Here is a 12,888-nt window from a genome sequence, read left to right as displayed (position 1 = left end):
TCATTTGATAATCTTGTTGAAGGTATTCATGATTTATATTGTGATTTTTATTTCTTTTTTTAAGATTTTATTTATTTATTTTGAGAGAGAGAGAGTGTGAGAGAGCATGCGAGAGCACAAGCTAGGGGGAGGAGCAGAGGCAGAGGGAGAAGCAGGCTCCCTGCTCAGCAGAGAGCCCAATGCCCGGCCGGATCCTAGGACAGGGGACCATGACCTGATGCCGGATCACGACCTGAGCCGAAGGCAGACACGTAAGTGACTGAGCCACCCAGGTGCTCCTGTGATTTTTATTTCTAGTATATCCTTTTCCTTTTTATTTTTTGTTTCCATTCCCCTGTGGAATTTCCCATCTGTCCATGCATGCTATATGTCTTTCCCACTGTTAAAAAATACTTACCACAGCTACTTTACATTACCCATCTGAGATCTACATTAGAGTAATTTCTGCAGCTGGTCCTATTGACTACTTTATCTCTTGGCAATGCTCCCAACCTCACCCGACCTAACTCAATTTTTTATTGAATGCCAAAATTCATGTGTAAAAAAATAGTAGAAAATAAGTTAATTAACATTTATGCCTAGAAAATATGGATCCGGGGTACCTGGGCGGCACAGTTGGTTAAGTGAAGGACTCTTGGTTTCAGCTTAGGTCATTATCTCAGGGTCATGGGATCAAGCCCCACATCTGGCTCCACACTCAGTGTGGAGTCTGCTTGAGATTCTCTCTCCTTCTCCCTCTCCCCTTATGCTTGTGCTGTCTCTCTCTTTTGCTCTCTCTCTAAAATAAATAAATAAATCTTAAAAGAAAAAAGAAAATATGGATCCACTTTTGTCAGACTGATAGTGTGTTGAGTCAATCCAGCCAATAGATGGGTTGGGTTTAAGTTTTGTTGTTGGTATAAAACCCTTAGTGCTTCACATGCTCTTTCAGTGTTGTCACTGAAACACTGAAACACTGTCAGTGTTTTCTTGTCCTTAGTGAACTTAGGGTGCTAGAGTTTTGTCCACTGTTCCTGCTCAACCTTCAAATTTCAGTAGTCCCTGTATGTTGGCGCCATGGAGACAATTTCTCATGTTCGTGTCTCTCCTCCAGCAGTAAACTGCTATACTTCATTACTTACATTAGGCTCATAGTAGAGGCAGGACAAGAGGTTTCTTGTCCAAATTCCATCTTAGGCGAGGCTTTCTTACCAAAGTCCAGGCATGAGATCTTTTCAGAATTCATGCCTCTTCTTCATCTGTCAAATTGCTGCCAAATTCTGCCTTATATCTGCTCTAGATCTTAGGCAAGAGAGGGTCTCCTGCCCTTCCCTGGATTTTAGCAGAACTTTTCTTTGTACTGCTGTAGGATCTTGGGTCGATAAGGTTTTGTTTTGTTTTGATTTGATTTTCTGTGCTTATGTTGGCTTTTGCTTCTACCTTTCCAATAGTAGCAGTGGATCTTTGCCCGGTCCCTAGAGGTAGGAAGAAGAATTGTCTACCCACCCACCAATGACAAATAGGTTTTCCTTTTAATACTCACCAACAGTGTTCTTGGGTTGAGAGAGTTTGCTGTGATCCTCTGTTGTGGCCCCAGTCTTTTAAGTCAGCAAATAATGCAGAACCATGAGGGAGAAATTTCTGTGAGTATGAAATCCTTCTTATTTGTAGGACTCCCAGACGAAATTCTAAACTAATCTGCCCACCACACTCAGCCTTTGTAATTTTAGCTGATTTCTTCTTACCCATTTCCATGGCAGCCATCTCTTCTTCTCCTCCAAAGGTAGAAGTTTCTTTCTCTGCCTCTTCTTCCAGGGACTTGTCACTCTGGTTTTCAGTTGTCTTGGCTACATTATGACCTGCAGCTAGCTGATGACTTAAAGGAAAGCTGAACCTGTGCAGATTATCTTTTTTTCTTTTTCTTTAGATGTTAGGATGCCAGAACTTTGGTGCTTTCTACTACCAGTAATACTTTCCATGAAGGAAAGGAGAGGCTAACAAAATCATTTGAAAAAATTGAGAAGTGAAAAAATACGGAAGCTTAGAGATTGTAGGGAAGTCACTCTCCATGGTCTTAACTGTGATTGTACTAAAGCAGTGCAATCTCACCAGGGCATCTAGAATCCAGGAGAATCCCAGCTCAGCAAGTTGCTGACACCCATGTACTTGCTTGCAGCTGCCACTCGAGAATAATCTCTTCTACGTTCCTAAAGCCACAGATTCTTGGCAGTGTTTGTCCACAATCTTCCCAGCAAGAAAGACGTGCAAGTGAAGTTTTCAGGACTGATGGATTGATGCCTTGCACACAGCAGAGTTTAGGATGGTGTGAAATATGCTGAGTATCAACAAATAACATCAGGCTCATCTCAACCCATTAAATTGTCATTTCCAGTATAAGCAAATGATTAAATATCTGAATATGTATTTACACAACTGATCTTTGAATACATGTTACATGTTTTATAATCCTTAAATTATATTTAGAGTGTACTATAATGGCCCTGCAAATATCACAGGATATACCATTTTTATTTTATTTAAAAATTACTAAATGAAAATGTCAAAGGGAACTCAAGCTAATCAATTGTTAAAAATACCCTTTGCTTGGCAGGAGTCGTGTAGTATATAGAATTCTATAACTTATTAGCTGAGGAGCCTATTCATTTTTAATAAAATAATTATATAGATTACAAAATGCTCTATGTAAACATAAAATTTTTTTGCTAGATTCTGTGGGTAAAATATTGTAAGTTTATAACGAGCTTTTTTTTTTGTTTCTTCAGAGCCAGTGCTATGAAGTCCAATATACCCTTTGCATCTATGTCCTCTAAATTCTTAAAAATGCAATACAAAATGAATTAATTACTGAAGAATGCAACAACCCGGATGTCAAAAAACACTACATAAAGAAGCCAGACATAAAAAAAGTATGTACTATATGATTCTATTCACCTTAAACTCAAGAAAAGCCTAATAGAATCCACTGTGACAGAAAATAGAGGAGCGTTGCCTAGGACTGGGGCTGGAGGAGGATCGGCTGGGAAGGTGCAGGAAGGAATTTTTAATGTGATGGAAACATTCTATGTTCTGATCTGGCTGGTGCTCACACAGGTGCAGACGTCATCAAGACTTACTGAAATGCAGTCTTCAGTATGCATGCCCTTTACACAAACTATATTGCAACAAAGTGTGTTAAAATAAACAAAAAATGAAACAACAGAAAGAACTGTCAGATTGACCCAGGGTGGCAAAAGCAGTTTCAGGGAGGAAGGGGTTGAAAGGTCGAAGTTATCGGGGATAGGAGGCAGGGTGACGCAGTTTTCAGGAAAAGCCTGTTAGGAAATGCTCCCGAGAGTGAGAAGTTGATCTGCATGATTGTTATCCTCAAATCTTCTGAAAGAACTAAATGTTTTCCCTCTGGGACTCAGACAGTAAGGAAGGAAGAAGAGTCAGGCGGAGCGAGATCTTCCCCTGCTTAGACGACTCCTTTCCTCACACCCGAGCGGCAGCTGGACTCAGGCGGGAGCGCAGGTTTCCTGAGTCTTGCTGTGGGGCTCGGGCCACTGTTCCTCGTGCCGCCCACGCACCGCGGTCCACGCGTCACGTGCAGCAGAATTAACACCCTCCCCCACAAGGATGAGAGTCCCAGTCTTGCCACCTTTCAGCTTTGTGACCCTGGCCACGTTACTTCAACTCTGGTTCAGTTTATTCTTGGTGACCGAGAACTCTCCATGCGAGTGTTAAAGGAGGGAGCGCGTGTCAGGTGCCTAACGCAGTGGCTGGCACGTAGACAGCGTCACATGAATGCACGTGTTTCCAAACTGCGGTGATAAAAGCAAGATCTTTAGTTCCGTTCTTCTTAATCACTGTTCTGTATCTCTTATGTTTTGTGAGAAATGTACAAATCGAATTGGTTCTGCCCCTCCTCCATCTCAGCTGGTGTTAGGAGTCAGGAGAAGTGGTAGAAAGTCACCCGCCTTTCTTGTGTAAGCCCTGAGTTGGTTTCAGGCAGAAAAAAACCCGAACTAAGTGTAACTTTCTGATGAGAATCGTGGTAGTCTTAACAATGATCCCCGAAGACCTCCACACCCCAGTCCCAGAATCTGTGAATACTCTACCCGCTAAAAGGAGGCTTGCAGGTCTCATTAAGTTACGGATCTTCAGATGGGGAGATTAGTTTAGATTATCCAGGTGGATTCAGTGTAATCCCAGGTCCTTATAAACGGGAAGCAGGCAGTTCAGAGCCCTGGTAGGCGGCGTGATGGTGGAATCGGGAGTTTCGGGTGGTTTGAAGACAGAGTCACAAGCCAAGAAACACAAGCAACCTAGAGACGCTGAGAAAGGAGAGAAAGGAATTCTTCCCTGCAATCTCCAGGGGGAATGCGGGCCTGCCAAACATCTTGACTTCAGACTTCTAACAGTAAGTTAACCTTTGTTATCTTAAGGGACTATCTGAGTGTTGTCCGTGGGGGTAGAACTTCTTGGTCCTGATGTGTGACCATGGAGAGGTGAGCCTTCTGCCCGATGAGCGGGTGAGGGCTCTCTCCCAGACGGTTAGGTAGCGCAGTGGAGAAAAATGAACACATTCCACCTTGATGGCACTTCTGCTCTGGAGCCAAGATTATCCAAATGACATCCGTTTAGTCTAAGGAAGGCAACATTGAACATGCCTTCGTTCTCTATAACAAAATATATCGTGCTCTTTTTTTTTTGAGAAATGACCAAAGCATGAAGATTACAATTCAGCTGTCATTCCTGAAAAGAAAGACACAGTAAAGGTAAAGGAGACTTCATTTCCCAAAGCAGAAGAGCTGAAGGCAGAGCTATTAAAACAATATACCAAGGAATGTGTAGAATATAATGAAGAAGAGAAGAGGGAAGCAGAAGACCTTGCCAGGAATGCGGCCATCCTGCAGGAAGGAGCTGGAGAAGCAGCAGCAGTTAGAGAAGGAACAGTTCCATGCCTTTGAGGAGACGATCCGGAACCAGGATCTGGGAAATGAAAGACTGGAAATTTTGCAGGAGTCTGGGAAGGTGACTCTGGCCTAGGTGGCCCCTCTGGTGCCTGACTTGGAGAAGCCCTCCCCCATCACGTTCCCCACGGCACCCACGCAGCCTGTGGGCTGTAATAACAGCTGTAAGGCCTGCCAAGCCACCCGTGGTAGACAGGTTCTGGAAACCTGGAGCACTAAGCAACTCAGAAAGCACTCCTGTAATTGCCGGACTGCTCCACGTGGTGGCTCCGCATGCGGTTTCCACAGCTAGCAGGTGCTGACCCTTCTCTTCTGTAGCTGCAGCCATGGGACCATTGTGGATAGAGCAGAGACCATCACAGACCTCCCACTAGAATTTGACTCCAACACCCCCCAGGAACTATATAACCATATTTGTGTACTGTAGCCACTGAATTTAAACTTTCCAAAAAGCTCTGGAATCTTTTTTAGACAGAATTGAAAGTATCACCTGGGGGAGAATGGTTTTTCTATTTCTGGTTTGAAAAAAAAGAAATGGCTGTATTTTTTTTTTTTTCCTTAGGCAAGTGTGGAAAATAGCCTGATCATGCTAAGACAACTTTTCAGTCTTTCTGCAACTAAAACATTAAGTTGAAAGAATGGTAAAACAAATACATACCCTTTGTTCTAGGTTCACCAGTTAACTTTTTTTCTCTCCACTGTCCTTCTAATTTCTCTGCCAACTTGTTTATTGTTTACCTTTGGAATTAAGGGAATCTATGCAGAAATTTGGAAGCCATTTAGAAAATCTTTGAGTTTTCCTGTGGCTTATGACCATATTAACGAAGCTTATTACACATTGAGAGACCGTTCACTGTGTCTGACCAGATGGTGAGGCTTGAAAACCCTGAAGAATGGTTTTTGTCGGGGAGTAATATTATTTAACGAACTTCAGGAAATTTTTTCCTCTACAAAAAAGTAAAAGGAGGGGGGTACTGTCTGTGGCAATTTGTTGCAGCCATTGGAATCTGCTATGGGTATGTTGGAAGATGGGTGAAGATCCACGAATTCTCTGAAGAAGTCTCTAGGGTCACCTGGAACCTAAGACTACATTCCTGATCCAGTTTCCCTGAAGCTGCTCACTATTATGGCCCCTTTAATTGGAGGTTTGAGATTCAGTGACCATCTCTTCCCCCACCTTTCCTCCCTCTAGGTTGAGAGGAAAAGGCCTCTATCTCTCCTGCCATCAGACAACTGGCAGTATAACAACCATATTGCTTTTAACTATTCTTTTTTTTTTTTTTTTTAAAGTATGTGCTGTTGGTTACAAGGGTCTAGTTGAACTAGCCATGGAATGACCCAGGGCAAACTTCTCATTTCTAATGGGATAAACATAAAGTTCTGTGTTTTACCTGCAGCTAGAAAGAGGAAGGGAATGGATTTTTTTTTTTTTTCTACAGGCTCTAACACGTTTATACTTAGAGGCCACTTGAGACTTAAGAAGGAAAAGGTGGGATAGTTTATGTTAAGAAAAGTGAAATTAAAATTAACACATGCCACATCATTCTAGACAGTGAAAGTTATTTACAGTAACAACTACCTTTTAGGAAGAACTGTTCAAAGGATTGTAGTATATATTTTGCTGCCTTGCAAGTGATTTGAAAGAGCTGAATGTGTTCAGACTAATGATTTTTGAGACAAACCCTGCAGGTTGAATCACTTTAGTGATAATAAAACCTTCACCTCCATAACAAGCTTTTGCAATGATTATAATTTACAAAGGCATGGTTTACAGACAATGCTGCATTTAAAACCATTTTGAATTTTTTGTTCTAAATGTAAGAGGAAGGGTAGAAGAAACAGTCCTTTAAGTATTTTTAAATGAAGGTAGATGGAAATTCTTGAAAGTACTTGTTTCAAGGTACTTTCCTGAAAGATGAGGCTACAAGACTTCAAAACACTCAGAATCTTTTTTTTTTTTTTTTTAAGATTTTATTTATTTATTTGACAGAGAGAACGACAGCCAGCGAGAGAGGGAACACAAGCAGGGGGAGTGGGAGAGGAAGAAGCAGGCTCCCAGCGGAGAAGCCTGACGGACTCGATCCCATAACGCCGGGATCACGCCCTGAGCGGAAGGCAGACGCTTAACGACTGAGCCACCCAGGCGCCTCCAAAACCCTCAGAATCTTGATCTCGGACAGTTTCTCAACTTCTGCAGGTTGAGAGAAATCAATTGGAAAGCTTTTAGAGTCTATGGGCACCTTCTTCTTAGCGCCAGACATTGGCTTAATTGGTTTGGGGTGTGGCCTGAGCAGGTGTTAAAGCTTATTTCTCCCCAGGTGGTTGTAATAGGCTGGCCTGCCTACCTTCCTGCTTTTCTTACCAAGATCTATAAACTGGCTAGGCTCCATCCTTACCCTAGGCTATGCCCGCTCTGTCAAAATGAAGTTGGGCTGGCTGAGCCTTAGGGAGCTTGATGTTCAACATGATACTCCTCCCTCTGTGAAACACAAGCACTAGCTTAGCCTAAGCCTGAAACACAGAATGTTTGGCTCAATATCTTATAAACGAAGTATTCCCTAACTATCTGAGACCCCTGCCATCAGTTTATCTTCCCATAAAATTAGAACCCTTCAAAGGTGAATAAAGGACCTAACAGGAATTCACTGTGAGGAAAGTGAAATGGCCAATGCATTTGGAAAAATCCTCAAGTTAATCACATATTTAGAAACTGAAATTTGAAAAAACTCATTGGCAAAAATCCAAGTCTGACCATAACAATGATAGGAAAATGTACTGTCCTATATTACTGGTAGAGGTGAGAATTAGAGGCTTTATAAGAAAAATTGGCAATTTCTAATAAAATTAAAAATATCTGATTCAGCTACTTTAAATCTGTATGTAAAATCTTTAATTTTTTGATAAAAATGACATGTAGAAATCTGTTCACTCTACCAGTATCTGTAGGAGCAAATGAGGGAAGAAAAATTATTAAAAGCAATACCTATGCCACACAATTGGGAAAAATAGAATACTATTCAGTTAAAAATGTATTTAATCAATTCTTTTATCTATATAGTACAAAATGCAAGCTCTTGAGTAGAAAACAAGATGAAGTTGAATGTGGTGTTATAATTCTGTAAACAGAAGATATGAAGTTATATACATGCACAAATGTTACATTCCCCATAAATATTGTCAAACTCTCTACTTAGTAACAAATCTTGTTGAATGGATTATCAGTAGTACTATTGTTACTTTTTTTTTTTTCTTGATCCATCCCAAATGGCCTTATTCTCACCTCTGTTGAAATCCCTGTCAGTGTTAGTTACCTTCATCTTGTCAAAGGCACCAATCTTTTCCTAGTTCTTGACTGACTTTTCACTAACACTTCTTATCATGCTTGTTTCTACCTTATTGCAAGATACTTTAATTTCTCACTGGGAAACTGAAACGGTCTTCTAAAATGTGTGACATTAGTTTCTCAGCAGAGAGGGGGGTTAAAATACTAGTGGCTGAAAATTGGCTAAACATGAGGATAACTACATATTCAGAGAAAAATTAAAAAAAAAATTAAATAGAACCTCTCCAAGGTACAGATGAAGTGATGAAGATAAATTCTTTAAAGCAGTTAGAAAAACTACAGATGGAAGAGCAAAAGTGAGACAGTAGACTTTTCAGAAAATATTTAAGGGAAAGGATAATTAATGACTTTTTTGACTTACTGAAAAAGTGCTAATCTATAATTTTATACTAAGCAAGCCTAGATCTCAAATAAGTGTTGGGGGGGGGCTGAGTCAATAGGTCTGAACTATAAGAAATGTTAATCTCTTCTAGGAGAAAGAAGAAAAATCCTGATATAATAGGATCTTCAGTATCCACAAAACAGAACACCAGGAAGCATAAATATGTAAATAAACATTAATGACCTCTTTAAAATCTTATTGTAGTAAAATATACATAACACAAAATGGCCCATGTTACTATTTTAGACTGTTTTGTGTCATTAAGTACATCCACACTGTTGTGTATTCATCAAGCCATCAGTATCACCCATCCACAAAACTTGATCTTACAAAACTAAAACACTTTACCCATTAAAAAATGAATTCCCCTTAGAACTGCTTTTGCTGCCTCAAAGATTTTGGAACACTGTATTTTCGCTTTCATTTGTCTCCATGTATTTTCTTAATTTTCTTCATTGATGCCTTGGTTTAATAGCCTGTTGCTTAGGCTCCACATTTTTTCTTTCTCCAGTTTTTCTTGTGATACATTGTTTACTATTATTGTGATGGGAAAAGATCCTTGATAGGATTTCAGTCCTTTTAACTCCATTGAGACTTGTTTTGGGGCCTAATGTGTGATCTTTCCAGGAGAATGTTACATCCCATTCTTTCCTTCCCCCTGAGAATTACAGAACTTTCAGGAGAACTCCCTCCAGGTGTCTGCGTCAAGAGACCTGACCTAACTCTACCGTGACCTCTGGCAGCATAATGTTGTGTCTGTAGGATGATCCCAGCCCTCCTCCCTCTCCCCTATTCTGCATCACCAACAAAATGTCTCCCTGGGAAAGCTTTGCATTTCCAGGAAATTTAACTATTCTAATCAACACCTAATAATTTTCCCTGCCCTTCTTTTCTTCCAAGATTTCACTAAAAACTCATAATTCGGTAGGTAGGTATCTTTTGAATTCAGAGGCTCGGTCTTGAAGACCTGAGAACCATTCCTTTGAAATGAAATCTTTGGGAGACCAAGACTTTAACCTTCTTGTCCAGGTAACAGAGCTGGCCTCACATTGATATTGACTGTGTACTTGTTCACTTCTCTCCCTCTATTGAACCCCTCGTACTGCCACATTTCTCCTCCACCCTCTATATCCCCCACATCACCTCCACACAAACTGGAATGGAACAAGGCTCTTTCTCGTACTTTCAGTAGTTGCTGAACAAAATTGGTTTATACCACATTAACTATTGTCTGGCTGTGTTTATCCTTGACACCTCTGCCCCTGGCAACCACTGTTGTGCTTTCTATCTTTGAATTTATACTAGGTACCTCCATAAGTGGGATCATTGAACATTTATACTTTTGTTACTGGCTTATATCTGTTAACATAATGTCTTCAAGTTTCAACTATGTGCTAGCATGCAGAATTTCCCCTTTTAAGTCAGTAATACTCCTTATGTGTATTTATCACATTTGTTTATCCATTACCTGTCTTTGGATACCTGGTTTGCTTCTACATTTTTGCTATTGTGAATAATGCTGTTATAAACAAGGATGTACAAACAAAAATGAAGGTGACTGCTCTCTGGTGTTTGGGGGTATATGCACAGAAGTTGAATTGCTGGGACATATGGTATTTCTATTACTTTTTAGACCAACTGTTGTATTTTTCTCAATGGCTTCATCATTGTACTTTCCCATCAAGAGTGCACAAGGATTAGAATTTTTCCATGTTCTTCACAATATTTGTGTTTTCTTTTTTGTAGTATTCATAGTAGATGTGAGTTGGTATCTCAGTGTGGTTTTGACTTGCATTACCTTAATGATGTTAGACATCTTTTCATGTATTGGCCATTTGCATATCTACTTAGGAGAAACGCCTATCTAATTTCTTTGCACATTTTTTTAAATCATATTTTCATTTTTGTTTGAGTTACAAGGAATTGATATCAAGAATATATAAGCTATCAGACATGTGATTAGCAAATATTTTCTTCCATTAAGTAGGTTGCCTTTTCATTATGTTACTAGTGTGCTACACACACACACACACACACACACACACACACACAAATCTATAATGTTCAATCTACATATTTTTGTTGACTATGCTTTTTGGTCCTATCTAAGAAATCAGTTAAAAAAATCTATGGTCTTAAAGCTTTTCCCCTATGTTCTAAAGAGTTCTATGGTACTAGCTCTTAAATCAAGGTCTTTGTTCCATTTTGAGGTAATGTTTATATATGGTATAAGGTAAGAGTCCAACTTAATTACTATTTTTTTTTTCATGTGGATATCCAACTTTCCCATCATTTGTTGAATGATGAACCTTGTCAAATCAGTTGACCATATATATGAGGTTTTATTTTTGGGCTCTCTATTGTACTTCTCTACATGTCTGACCTACGACACTGCTTGGATTACCACAGCTGTTTGCTTGTTTTTTGTTTTTTAGCTTTACCTTTGTAGCAAGTTTTGCCATCAGAAAATGTAAGACCCTCAGTTTTGTTCATTTACAAGATTGTTGTCACTATTCAGGGTCCCTTGAGATCCCATGTGGTTTTTTGGATAGATTCGTCTTTCTGTCAAAAGCCCTTGGGATTTTGATAGAGCTTGCATTGAATCTGTTGATCATTTTGGGTAGTATTGACATCTCAGCAATATTCTTGCAATCCATTAATAGAAGATGCCTTTCCATTTGTGCAATCCTTAGTTTCTTTCAACAAGGTTTTGGTATTTCAGCATGCAAGTCTTCTGCCTCCTTGCTTAAGTTATGCCTAAGCATTCTTTCTGATATTATAAATGGAATGGTGACCTTCATTTCCTTTTTAGACTATTAATATATATAGAAATACCACTTTATTTTTTTTTTTATCCAGCACTTGACTAAATTCTAAAAGGGACTTTTCTCACATATGTAACATTTACAGATGACATGACCTTACATGTAAAAAGTTCTGAACAGGTAATTTCATCTGAATGCCTTTTTTTTTTTTTTTTAACTGCTCTGACTAGGACATCTAGTACTACGGTGATGGAAGTGGCAGAAAAGGCACTCATTTTGTTCTATATTAAAAAGGTTTAACATGTGAACATTATAATTAGCAATTGTAGGTTTTATAGCTTATGTAAATGCAAAACATAACAGGAATATGACCAAAGGAGGGGGAAATAGAACTACAAAGTTGTAAAGCTGTTGCTGTGCATGTGAAAGCTATATAATTGAAGACACACTGTACCTATTTTAAAATATATATTGTAAACCTATAGCAAACAAAATTTATCAGCTTGTTAGCTGCACTTCAGAATTTCTTCTACAAGAAGGTAGAAAAAGGTGGAACAGTGGTTAACAAAAAAGGGGCGGTGACAATTTTAAAGATAACTATTTCAATTATATTAAACTGAAATGGCCTAATATTCCAACTAAAAGATTGTCAGGTTAGATTAAAAAAACAATTGTATCCTCTCTCCCAATACTCCTTTTATGAGCAAAAGACATTTGATAGGTTAAATATGAAAGCTGAAAGAATATAACAAGTTATTAAGTAATATTTGACTAAATTAAAGTTATATAGACTTCAGGAGAAATACTACAAAGGATATGCAGGATCCTTTCATAAAATTGTCAGTTACCAAGAAGCTACTAAAAACTGTATATGCACAAAATAAGTGTGAGGAGAAAATTGAGTAGAATTATAAAGAACCAGACAATTCAGTTACAAGTGAGGAATTCAACACTTTGCAGTTCATACACAGACAATGACCCTGAAAATACAGTGGGGGAAATCTTAAAGTAACTCTGCCTATTTAAGGCTTATGGAATAATCTGTCAAATAGCACAAAACACTTTTTTCAAGGCCCATCAAATTCACCAAAATAGCTCATATTAGTTGAAACTAATGTAACATTGCTGTGTCCTCTACATTTGAATTAAATAGATAGTAAAAATGTGTTCTGAGCTATACCATAAGTCTACATTTTAAAAGGAATAAAAAATGTTCCCTGAACATCTTCGAATTACACTAGAAATCAAGAATACAAAGATAATCGTAAAAGCACCAAAGGGAGGGAATAACACAGTACGTTTCTAAAAGATTCATTGGTCATAAAAATTAAAACATTTTTAAATGTCCTTTTTAAACTAAGATGTACATGACAACTTCTGGGATGCAGGTAAAGTGGTGCTTACAGGGATATTTATAGCATTAGATTAAAACAGAAGAAGGTGTCA

At 38.9% G+C, this 12,888-nt stretch overlaps 1 pseudogene across 1 annotated transcript; it reads left to right on the top strand.

The window, feature by feature from the left end:
- Positions 1 to 4,469: 4,469 nt before the first annotated feature.
- LOC123784556 (STAM-binding protein-like) lies at positions 4,470 to 9,372 on the top strand (annotated as a pseudogene). Its single transcript, XR_015722013.1, has 2 exons — positions 4,470 to 5,247; positions 6,943 to 9,372. The product of XR_015722013.1 is annotated as an STAM-binding protein-like (transcript).
- The last annotated feature ends 3,516 nt before the right edge of the window (positions 9,373 to 12,888 follow it).

The sequence above is a fragment of the Ursus americanus genome, chromosome 27 (assembly GCF_024610735.1).
Source record: "Ursus americanus isolate L20-20 chromosome 27, mUrsAme1.1.p, whole genome shotgun sequence".
NCBI lineage: Eukaryota > Metazoa > Chordata > Mammalia > Carnivora > Ursidae > Ursus > Ursus americanus.
The sequence above is the reverse complement of the archived record's forward strand: the minus strand, read 5'-3'. Positions and strand labels throughout refer to the sequence as shown.